This window comes from Dipodomys merriami, unplaced genomic scaffold (assembly GCF_024711535.1).
Source record: "Dipodomys merriami isolate MVZ:Mamm:240054 unplaced genomic scaffold, mDipMer1.0.p SCAF_14, whole genome shotgun sequence".
Lineage (NCBI taxonomy): Eukaryota > Metazoa > Chordata > Mammalia > Rodentia > Heteromyidae > Dipodomys > Dipodomys merriami.
Window position 1 is genome coordinate 6,096,156 of NW_027202715.1, and position 13,000 is coordinate 6,109,155.

Consider the following 13,000-nt stretch of genomic DNA (forward strand, 5'->3'; position numbering starts at 1 on the left):
ATAATAAAAGTACTTGTATTAAACTAAAAAAAAAAAGAGGAGGATTGTGGTGATGGCAATTTTTTCAGGTTGAAGGACTGGCATGACCAATACTTTGGAGGAAAGTCACCTGACCCTGATATGGAAAAATCTCAATGTGTTATCATGAAAAATATTGTGGGAGGCTGACTTGTCAATACCAATATTGAAATGATGGACATTACTGCTGATCCCATGTGGGTAAGAGGAGAGAAATAAAACTTTATGAATAGTATTATATCCACAAATTTGATAAGCAAATGAAATGGAAAGCCAAGGGCTGGTGGCTCACACTTGTAATCTTAGCTACTCAGGAGCTACTGAGGATCACTGTTAGAAGCCAGGCTAGGCAGAAAAGACCATAGGACTCTGATCTCCATGTAACCAACAGAAAAACTAGAAGTGGCACTGCGGCTCACGGTGGTAGAGCACTACACTGAAATCTCAGGGATAGTGCCCAGATTCTGAATTCAAGTCCCATGACCAATTTTAAAAAAAATAAATAGAAAAATCTCTTAAAAGTACAACTTTTTCAAACTGACCAAAGAAGAAATAGAAAATCTAAAGCACTGTATACATGTTATACATTGAATTTTTAATTGAAAGCATTCCCACAAACAAATGATGAGGGTCAGCTGCTTTCTCCTAGAGAATTCTATCACAATTTATGGAGGAATAATACTAATTTTCCATAAATTCTTGCAGAAAAAGAGGAACAGCAAATGCTTCCTGATCTGTTTTATGGGACCAATACAGCCACAATACCAAAATCTGATAGAGACATTATTTTTAAAAATGTACACATCAGTGCATAGACACCACATCCTAAAATTCTTATTAGTGAAATGGCCCAAAAATACGTTTTAAAAAGTACATATACTATGATCAAACAGATATACTGTATTCCTTCCTCTGTATTTGCCACCTTCTCAGTAAGAAAGGTTTGTGCTTTAGCGTCAGACAGGTGTGTTTGAATCCTGGCTTTGCTTCTTTCCCCACTGTGAGGTTGTGGTTGTTGACATGATACCTGCAAGCCTGTTTGCCTCTAAGGATAAGTTGGTGATAATAAATCAGTCTTGTGTGTGTTAGTAAATGCCTGTTATATGGAATGTGCAACATAGACATCATTTATTGGTATTACTTTGAATTCTCCTGCTTGCACCCTCCTTTCCTTGGGTCTAATGGACTGAGTGATATCAACTAAAACAAACATCTAGCTGGGCTCCAGTGGCTCACGCCTGTAATCCTAGCTACTCAGGAGGCTGAGATCTGAGGATCGCAGTTCAAAGCCAGCCTGGGCAGGAAAATCCGTGAGACTCTGATCTCCAATAAACCACTAGAAAACTGGAAGTGGCACTGTGGCTCAAACGGTAGAGTGCTCGCCTTGAGCTAAGAGCTGAGGGATAGTGCCCAAGCCTAGAGTTCAAGCCCCACGACCGACAAAAACAAAAACCAAAAACCAAAAACAAACATCTCCCTGGGAGTCATTTAACCCTTGATGAGAAATGTGGATGGGAAATCAAACTACCAAAGTACTCCCTGGCCATGCAGAGGTGACACATACAGAGGAAGGGGGCAGGCAGGGGCTCAGTGGGAGGCCAAAGTGACCAAATATCTATTTGTTAGCAAGTGTTGGTCCTATTCTTAGCAGCCAATGTCTGTAATTTGGAACAAAGGCCACAGTGTTAAAACTGAATCTATGAACAGGCATATCTTGATTATATTATAGCTCATTCTTAGAATCCCAGGCTGTTTGCGTGAATTGCTTTTGGGCCACTTCCCCACCATGTTCTTACTCTTACTACAACTGGAAAGCAGATGTCTGTAGTATGTGCACAGGCCTCAAAGAACAGGGGAAAAGATGCTTTATTTTGATCTCTGATTGGACTATTCAAGAACCTCTTTTCTAATCTCTAGTTCCCTCTGCTTCCTCTACCCGAGCAGCCTCCCCCGCCTCCTGGTCCCCTTCCTCCTAAGAACTAACCATCAGAAGAGTGGGCAGTCTCTAATTTGGCTCATTCCTCCCGCCGCCTCCTCCTCCTCTCACCACCAGCTGGCGTTAAACATCACCAACTTCTTGTCCCTATAGTTTCCTCCATTCCCAAGGAAACTGCTCCTGAGGTACGGTCTGTCCTGGCACAGCATGTGTGATGTTGGGTACAAATGAATCCACTGTCATCCAATCTCCCCTCCTCTTCTCCAAGAACTGGAGCTTCAAGAACAGAAATGGAATCATGCTCTCTAATCCTACTTCCTATGGGGAGCCCCATCTGGGAAGCTGACACATGGCCCCAAGCTTCCATCCTGCCTGACATTTGGATCCATAGGTGACAGATGGTCATCCCAGGTCACTCAAGTCCTTATGGGGTTGATCTGTAAGAGCTGCATCTCCACCCACCACAGGGAAGACCCAAATCCATTTACATGGTTAATAAGAGGAGCCTATGTAAGGGAGAGTCATCACCTTCCAAAAGTGGCAAGCGGAGGTGCCCAGGTCCCTGCCAACACCAGGATGAGAGCAAGAGATATACTTCAGGTACAAAATGTTAGAAAGATACCCCTTACAGGGGCTGTTTCTGCCTCTGCAGAGTCCTGAGACTGCAGGCTTCCTTAAAATGTACACACAGCCCTCTGTTTTGCTCAGCCTGGTCTCAGCTCTGCTGCCTGCAAAGATTTGACTGTGAAGCTGGTCTCTGAAATGGTCTCTCTTTTATGTTACCTATGGTAGGAGGGAAACACACCAAGCTATGCTGACAGTGAGCTGGGAAGTCCCATAAAGTCAATTCAAAGATCAACTTTATCTGCAAATTAAACTCAAGCAGAATTTCTGTGCCAGCGGCTTATGAATAAAGACTGAAAAACACAGTGAATTATGTCTTCAATTACAGTTTACAAAGAACGGAGGACTCTTTCCAAATGGAGACTCTTGATTTAGTTCTCTATAAAGGCAGAAAGCATAATACTGAATCTTGGGCTGGGGAAAAAGATCATGATCTGCCTCAGGCATCATGGATTTGCTTCAGTTTAGTTTTGATGCTCAAAATTAATTTAAGGACAACTTGGAACGTGGAAATGGGAGTGCCTGTTTGGGAAGGGGGACTGATTTCCCCCTAGGTACACCCCAGCTGTTTTGTGGTGATGTTCTGCATTAACACCAGGATCAACACAGATCATCAAAACTAGGAGATAGAAAAGGTTTTTAGGTCAAGGGCCAGATAGCAAATATTTCAGGCTTTGCAAGCCCCAAGATCTCTACAGAACTACTCAGCTTTTCCCAGATGATATGCAAAGGAATGAACAGTGGTCAAGTTACAATAAAGATTGATTTCCAAAAGGAGATGGTCATCCTGGTCTAGCATTTAGGCTATTCAACCCCAGATCTCAGTGTCACTTTGGAGAAACTTAAGAGGCTCATTTGCCAACAAGAAGTATTCCTAGGCTGTTCAGTGTAGATGTCTGCAGGGAACAACGTACAGGGGAGGCTTCTATTCTCTGCAGCACATACTCGAGCACCTAATAGTCCATCATCTTTATTTTCCTGGTTTAATTCAGGTGCATAGAAATGATGGCCTCATTGAAATGAGGGCCTTGTGTAGAGTTTGTGCCAAGTCTACAGCAACTAGCATAGCCAGGAACTCCACCCTTGTTTAAAGTGAGTTTTCCCTTTGCTGAATTAGGGTAATTCTCTAATTTTGACAAGTAAGGATTTCCTAGGAGATTTAATAGGAGAATAAATCCCCTCCAAATGATGACTTGTTCCTCCCTCCACCCTTCCTATAAGTGCCTTGCTTCTAATTGGTCCAAAACAAGTTAAAAATCCTATTTTCTTGAAGGGGAGGGGAATTCCAGTACTGAGGTTTGAACTAAGGCCTGGGTTATCCCTTAGTTTTTTCACTCAAGGCTCACACTCTACCACTAGAGTCACACTTCCACTTTGGGCTTTTTGGTGGTTAACTGGAGGTAATAGTTTCATGGACTTTACTGAATAGGCTGGCTTTAAAACCAGATCCTCAGACCTCAGCCTTCTGAGAAGCTAGGATTACAGGTGTGAGCCACCAGCACCTGACCTAGAAGTCCTGTTTTCTAAATGTAAAGTGGCCAAAGTGCTTGTTTCAGCAGATGTTCTGCTGTATATCAAGGCCTGCATAATTCTTTTTATTTCTGCTCCTATCACCAGTGGCCAGCTTATATTACATTCAATAAATATATGTTGAAACTGAGCATGTTGGTTCACACCTGTAATTCCAGCACTCATGAGGCTTAGGCAAGAAGACCTCAAATTCAAGGCTGGACTGGATATATTGTAAATTCCAAGACATTCGGGGCTACAGAGCAAGACAAACAATGTTGAATGAATGAGGAAATGAATACAAACTCGTCTCAGTACATGAACTCCTTGTTATCTTGAAGTCTTTACCATCTGGTTCAGTACTTAGAAGATTGTGTTAGGCAAGATGGCATACTGGGTTCAAAACCACTTTTAGCCCTGGCTTACAAGATAACCTAGTGCTGCCTCTCACAGCCCAATTTGCTCCTAAGGAGAGTAAATCACTGGTCTGAATTTGAAGGACAGGCTTCATTGATCTACCAATACTATCTCATCCATCTCTGTGAGGGATTCAGAGGATGAAGACTCCACCCTTTCACATCACCAATGGGAGAGGCCTGCGAGCAACAGATAATGTCTTAGAAGTCCGCACAGCATATGACTTCACTGATGAAGATGGATCACACTTAAGCAGAGATTCTTGATCCTCACAAAACAATTCACACACAATAGGAATAATCACTTAGATAAGAAAAGCTCCAGTAAGTTGGGCTCTGACTAGGAAAATGCCTAGCAAGACATGATTTATGGGAAAATAAATAAGATAGGTCTACTACTTAATCATTAGCAGTAAGTGGATTCCCCCTTCCTGCCAGGGTGGAAATGCACACCACCTTCACTTCCTGCCTCTCGGTGTTCTTCTTTGCCAACTGCCTGGGGTGTAGGTTTGCATACTGCCTGCGGTCTAGGCTTGCAAATCAAATCAAACCACCATTATTCTGGACTGATTATCCAATTAGGGAGTGAAACAGGCCAGCCCTCTCTTCCTCTGCCTCCTCCCAGATACAACAATGGACAGCAAAGGATATAAATGAGCAGGTATTTCCAATCGCAAAGGAGAAGACCCTGGATATAAGAAATGAATTAATCAGTAATAGGATGCTGCTTCTTTTTATTAACTTCTTTTGTGGATTATTAGAGCCAGACACATTATAAGACTGGTCTCTACCCCACTAAATACATAAATATAAACAATGACAAAAATGATTAAAAATAAAAACATTAAATAGTAATCACAATAATTAATTGGGATGGATTAGGTATATTTTAAAAGTGATATAGGACACAGTGGTTCATGCTTATGATCTCAGCTTCTCAGGAGGCAGAGATTAGGAGGACCTCAGTTTGAAGCCAATGCAGACAAAACGTTTGCAAGATTTCATCTCAGCAAGAAAAAGTGAATGTCGTGGGCCACATCTATCATCTCTGCTATGGGAAAAGTGTAAGTTGAAGGAAGAGTAGTTCAGGTGGCCGTAGGCAAAAACATGAAAACATATTTCAGAAATACAGCAAAAAGGGCTGAATGGGTAGTTCATCCAGTAGAGCATCTACTTAGCTAGCATGAGGCTAGTACCACCTAAGAAAAAAGTTTTGTGGGTTTGGTTTGGGTTTTTTTTTTTTGAGGGGGCGGGGCTATGGAGAAAAGTGTATGCTACTTGAAAAACAAAATAGGTTTTACTTTCAGGATCATCTCAACTCTTTGTCAACTGATACAAGTCATAGTCACTCTTTGGGATCAGGTTTGTAATAAGGAACTAAATAAGGGAGGGAGGGAAGGAGTAGTTGATAGCCAATAATCTCAAATGTCCCTTTCAGATCTGCTACAAGGTGGGTCTAGAATGTCCCCTAAAAGCTCACAAGAACCTTAGCAAATCTGGGTGGGACACAGCAGGAGGAACTTGGGTCATTGGGATTGTGCCTTTGAAGAGGAGATTGAAACCCTAGTCCTTTCCTGTCCTACCATGAGGGGCTCGGCTTTGCTCTTCTGTGTGCTCTGGCCAACATGTTCTGCCTCATTGTAGGCCCAAAGGCAACAAACAGGGCCAAATGAACATGCATTAAAACTTCTGAAACTGTGAGCTAAAAATAAAGCACCATGCCTATATGTTGTGTAGGTATTTTACCATTGCAGCAGAGGGCTGACTAACACAATATCCAATGTCTATAATTATGTGGCTCTCTGGTTCTGAAGGTCACCTGCCAACAAAGAAATATTACTTGTTTAAAATAGCCAGGGAAAAGAAAATAAAAATCATTCTCAGAATCTGCAATTTCTATTGTTCCTTTGAAGGTATGCACAAATGTTACCCTATACCGGGAACACTAAATTGCTCCTGTAAATCACCTCATGACTGACACAGACTCTGCCCTCCCAGCTGGACCAGATGCATTTGAATATGGAGCAGTAAGTCTATCAGGATGCTGAATTTTCGAATGATCCCACTCAACATCAGGAGAATAGCATATGGAACAAGATGTTACTCCTCACTGGGCTCTCCATGTGGAATGATTTCTTTTTGTTAATGCTAATTGCACTCACTAATTAAGAGAGCTTTCATTATACTGAGCAACAAAATCATTGAATCAGCAGATCTTGCAATTGTCTCAAGCATGTATCATGAACCAAAAGCTGTGAGGACGCATTGTTTTCTTGTGACCTCAAGGCTGAACGGGAACTGAAATCTCACAAGCTTCTCATTCACAGGTCATAACGAACAAAAAGGAGCTCCTACTGAAAGAGGGAGCCCAATCACCATTTTAACAGAAAATTGTGATTAAGAGCAGAGACTTTGAAGGTTTTTAAACTAATTTTTTCTCTGTCAACTGTTCAAGACAGAGGGTGAGCTTAAGATTTTTCTTTTTCCAGGTGACTCTGATTGAGATGCATTGTACTGATAACCTGATTTCTAGAACTGAAACCCCTTTGTACAGGTACTTAATAAAAACAGCTTTTTGGGTTTTTTTTTTAAGAAAAACATATAAACAACAAAAAAGAAGATGCTCAATTCCATAGGACTCTAGACATTCACACACAGTGAGACCAAAGGATACTCTCAGGGTAGGAACAGTGCACTGCTTCTATGCCTCTGATCATACAAAATAATAATTATGGAAGTCAACTTCAGGAAATGGAAACAAGAGGTTTATTGCTTGGTTGTTGTTGTTTTCTGGTAAGGCTACTACATGCTGTCTTTCATCAAGAGGAAGGGAGAAGGAGGCAGTTTTCCTTGGGAAACCTAACAGTTCCCAGGTTGTTGTAACTATTGAATGAAACAGAATTCAGCTCATTATATCCACAGACTGACACTGGCCTTTCAAATGTTTTCTTCCATGCCCTGTTCCCCCCCCCACCCCTGGTTCAAGTTCTTAATGACGTAGATCATTGCCATGTGAAGAGAAAAGCAAGGATGAAAGGGTTGGAATGTTGCCTGGATAATGCAAGCCATTTAGGGAATATAATATCCATATGCCTACAGATAGCTTTATAATACCTGCATACAGGAAGATACATCCATTTATACATACATGGGGACATACATACATAGGGACATACATAGAGATATATGGAGTACCTCACTGGATAAATATTTACAGTGTTGTCCTACTTTAGAACACAAGCCACTGGGGAAGACAGACAGGCCTCCAAGCCTTCAAGGATGTTTATAGTCCAGTGGGTATGGAAGAGTGACCACACTCACACACACAAAATCAACCAACCAACCAACCAACCAACCAACCAACCAATTAACCAAATAACTTGGAATTTCTACAAGTGTTTACAAATCAAACAAACAACCTGCAATGGGAGATGATTAGTTTTCCCACTGAGTCAGTAGTTAGATCTGCCTTTCTAGTGAGATAATAGATCAGCTGAGAATCAAAGGATGAGGGAAGGCCATTCCTGGAAGAAGCAGCATGATATGATGGGGAGGAGGCTATCCAACCAGGAGAGAAGCTTCATGGGTGCAAGGCAACAACTTTTTCTGTGAAGTTCCAAGTCCAGTAGAGAGGGTGAAGTCCTCCATTATAAAGGTGCAGGGATTTTGACAGATCTTCTAGACTGGGTTTAAGAATAAGAACAAGGAAAGCCACAAAGGACTTTACAGAAGTGAACAGAACAGAGAGGGCAAGGGAAGGGGTGACATTGTCCACAAAGAAAGAATTCATTCCCTGACTTATGAAATGGTAACCTCTTGTATATCACCTTTACAATAACATCTACAAATATTTAATTTAAAAAAAAAACAGAGATGAGCAGTACAACCAGATTTATTTAAAAATGAGTTGGCATTTTAAAAGGTCCCTGAAAAGGACTAGAAAAGAGAGATAAGTGTGAGATGTGTCAGAACACTCCCTTCTGCCTGCAACTGATCTTTAGGAAGTGTGACTCTATAATAAGAACTAACACTTACAGTGGATTGAATACTTTTCCAATCTTTTTTTTTTTTTTCAGGAGTTCATTTAATCCCCGCAACATCTTATAAGAAGTGGCTATGGGTGCCTCACTTTACAGATACGGCAAGTGAGGTATGGAGAGGACAGAAAGCTTGTCCACAGTTAGTCTGCAATCAGAGGATGGGCAGGGGTTCAGGACTACACAGTCAGGTTCTAGTTGGTCCACCGCTGCTTTGTTCCAAGCATGCTCAGTTACTACTCAGACTGCCTCTCCCACAATGCCTCACGGACATCATCCATCAAGACTCAACCCAACATTCTCTTCCCACTCTCATGGAGACAGATTCTCCACCAACAGGACCTGAACTGAAACAGTTAAAGCCACTATGAAAAAGAAAATGTGGAATAAGGGCTGGACACTGAAAAACACTTACGTAAGAGCAAGTAAAAATAGGAGTGGTAGCCCCAAGAAAGCATGTTAAAAGAATCTGACAAAGTGGAGAGGTAACATAACTAAGAATGAGGGAAAAGGACAGGAAAGGTGGGCGTGGTCAGGTTCTCCTCTCACTACACAAAGCTTCTTAACACAAAGCACAAAACAAACTCAAAACCAAGAAAGCATGAGTCTACCTTCATTGTGTGTGTGTGTGTGTGTGTGTGTGTGTGTGTGTGTGTGCCAATACTAAGGCTTGAGCTCAGAGCCTGGGTACTGCCCTTTAGCTTTTCACTGAAGGCTAGCACTCTACCACTTGATCCACCTCCACTTCTAGCTTTTTGATGGTTAATGGTAGATAAGAGTCTCACAGACTTTCTTTCCTCACTGGGCTGGCTTGTAACCATGATCCTCAGTTATTAGCCTCCTGAGAAGCTAGGATTACAGGTGTGAACCATCAGTACCTGGCCATTTTTTTTCTTAATTGTTTTATTGTGATCATACTAGCAATGTCTTAAGAACTGTAAGTTCAGCATTTCTTATTTCTTAAATTAAATTTATAGTTTGAGGAGACAACAATGCTTGATAAGAAATGTACTCATGATCTTGTCCATGTAATTGTAACCCCTCTGTATGGTATTTTCACAATAATAATAAAAATATGAAAATAAATAAATAAATAAATATAGTCTAGCTGGGGGCTGGGGGCTCACACCTGTAAATCCTAGCTACTCAGGAGGCTGAGATCTGAGGATCAAAGCCAGCGGTTCAAAGCCAGCCTGGGCAGGAACATCCATGAAACTCTTATCTCCAATAAACCACCAGAAAACCAGAAGTGGCACTGTAGCTCAAGTGGTAGAGTGCTAGCCTTGAGCTAAAGAGCTGTCTCTCAGCTCTGAGAGACAGCGCTCAGGCCCAGAGTTCAAGCCCCATGACCGACAAAAAATAAATATAAATAAATAAATAAATATAGTCGAAGCCCATTTTATATAACTTTATCTTTGTAGAGCTTCTTTATTTAGTAGATGGAAAGATATTTAGAATGATATTCACCTAATGCAATCAAATTATTTTGCATTATTTGTGCGTTCTGCTTTGAATTTTCTGAGTACTTCTATTTCTAAATAGAATTACCTTAAAAATACATAATGAAGATGTCTACACTTCAGTTTTTCATCTTTTTAAAAATTCTATCCTATAAAACACAAACTTTCTCATTTTAGAACACAATAAGGGCTCCTTTAACTGCAGGGTAGGGGAGATGACTGTTGAATTTTTATGGTTAATGGGGTGTAATGTATCAAGCAAAACATCCTTGTCTTTCTCTGAGTGAGGAAAAATTCCACAGCTTGTGACTCTGAGAATGAGGCTGCAGTGTCTCCAAGCTCCACTGCCTTTCATGGGAACAGCATCCTGGCACCTGCGCCAGGACCACGAGGGCAGGTTCCAGTCCCTGTTACCTGCTTTACCACCTTCCCAGCATGTTCCTCTGCTGTGCTTCCTTCCTTCCCACTTCTGGTGCACAGGGGTCAGGGGCAGGGGGAGAGTGACTGAGAAAAGTTAAGATTCAAATCTAGAAAACTGTGATTGTGTCACAGAGTATAAGCAGGGACAGGGTCAAATTTCTAACAGGCTCAGAAAAAAATATTCAGGAAAAATTGTAAAGACAAAAAGGAGCCCAAACAAAAGAAAACCAAAAAGGGAGGACAGAGAGAGAGAGAGAGAGAGAGAGAGAGAGAGAGAGAGAGAGAGAGAGAGAGAGAGAGAGAGAGAGAGAGAGAGAGAGAGAGAGAGAGAGAGAGAGAGAGAGAGAGAACAGACAGACAGATAGACAGACAGACAGACAGACAGACAGACAGACAGACAGACAGACAGACAGACAGAGACAGAGACAGAGACAGAGACAGAGACAGAGACAGAAAATTGAGTCAGCCCATTGTCCTGAAGACTCTTCTTTAAGGGAACAGGGCTGCAGGCAATGTGAGAAAACTAGAACAGGGAGAGCAAAAGAATAATGTTCCCTGGTCTTTGGCTCAGGATGAAAAGATCTGCTACTTCCTTTGATGTTCCCAATAATTCTCTTAGATAGTGAAAGTCGGAAGGCCTCTCTTTATTCTAGGTGGCAGGATCCAGAGAATATATTTTGCTGTTCAAGGTCAACAAGGTGGGAAATGCTTCCGCCTGGACCTCAGTGGTTTCTCAGGCCTCAGGCCTAGGCTTTTTCTCACCTGACCACTGAAGGTCCTTTTCTCTTACCCCCTCCCCTTCTCATGGAAGCTCCCCTTCCCTGAGCCCCGGCTTACTCCCAGCTCCCTTCCTTTCCTACTCCATAGCTAGGGTCAATCCCTTGTTGAAGTTTCCTAGAAATCCCAATCATGGCATTCCAACAAGCTATCCTGCCAAGCCTTTGGTTTCCTGGGGAGGATATTTTCTCTGAGGAGGAGAAGGCTCTTGCCTGGATTGAAAGTTTGAGTCAAGGTCAAGCTGAGGTAGATGCCCAGGTTTTGTGTCAAGAGAAGAGAGGGCTTAAGGGGACAGCTCTTCGCAGGGGAAAGAGAAGGAAGTAGAGTGGACTGTGTACTCTTGGTATGGTAGGTAGCACGGGATGACCTGAACAGAGATGGGTTAAGCAATTCTCATACCACATCCTGGGCATCCAGTCCTAAAAAATTATGGTGATGATCTTGACCAAAAGACCCTCTGCTCATCATTTATTAATACAGGTTTACACTTAACACATATATGAACAATACAACACTTCATAAGCTTTGTGTCGTGTGAGATTTTCCCCTATTCTTTTCCAATGCAGCTAACTGCCTGGGTACATAATTTACACTGTGGTCTAGAAAATATATGACATAGCTGTGAATTACAAGGTCATAATTTCAGCAGCAATTTCAGATGCTGTCATAAACCATCCAAGGTCTGGGAGTACGTTAATATAGTTTGATATTTTCCCCCCATTGAACCCCAGTATGGTCAGCTATTAAAAGATACTTCAATTGTTGCTTTTATATTAGGAAAATAATTGTCTAGGAACACCATCTGCTCATTTCTATCTTTTCTTTTGTATGGCACCACTGCTTTGTCACTTTCTTCTTAAATTACTAGTCTTAGAGAGATGTGCCATCTCCATGGGAAAGATGGACTTCGTCTTGGGCTTTGAGTTGGAAAACTTCCCAGTGCTGCACCATTTCTGCCCAGGGCTTGCTTTAGGGGAGGTAGCAATCACCTTGGGCCAGATGGTCTTGTTCCATCTGACCTGGAAATATTTATCCTGCATCTTCTGTCCTTACCTTCCTCCTCCCTTCAACCCAGCACCTAATTTCTTGCCTTTAACATGAATTTTGTGCCTTGGCTAGTAGGCAAATACTAACCCCCGGGTCAATCTGCCTATTTCTCCTCTTCTCTAGTTAGTCAAGTTCTCCTTCAGAATCCATGAACTCAGCAAAATCCTACCATTATTTTTTAGTTTGGTAGAGATTTTCTTGGGGACCTGGACTGTCTTTTTCCTGCCTGCTCCCCCAACACTGCTCTGCATACTCTGCCATCACACTGGAATTATTTCTTCTTCTCTCCTAAGAATTTGAACCTCTTCTTTTGCTCTTTCATTCCTGTATAAAGTCACCAAATATTAATTAAGCTATCCTATGGGTAACTTTGCTGAAACTTAACACAGTGCCTGGAACTTTCAAATGCCTTTTGAATGAATGTAAATGATGTGAAAAGAAGGGCTTAAGAGGTGGAGAGGTGGACAAATTCCATCTGCCATGCATCCACAAGAAGAGATCTGAGAGAAAATTACAATAGGGTCACCTCCAGCTACCCCCAACTTTCCCCAAGGGTTCCCATGGACCACCTTGCCCAGAATAATCTACTCCACTTACTGTAAGTACCCACTGCTGAGGGTCAGCCACTCACGCCATCTCAAGGCGAGAGCCCTCTGAGCTATTTATTGGTTCCATAAAGCAGCACACAGATTCCTCTCTCTCTTTCCCATTGCCCTTGCCACCTCCTTCCCTTTTGGCCACACCCCACCTGAGCTT

At 42.0% G+C, this 13,000-nt stretch overlaps 1 protein-coding gene across 31 annotated transcripts in view; it reads right to left on the reverse strand.

The window, feature by feature from the left end:
* Kcnma1 (potassium calcium-activated channel subfamily M alpha 1) overlaps positions 1 to 13,000 on the reverse strand; it is a 701,247-nt gene that overhangs the window by 253,039 nt on the left and 435,208 nt on the right. The gene's annotated exons all lie outside the window — the stretch shown is intronic.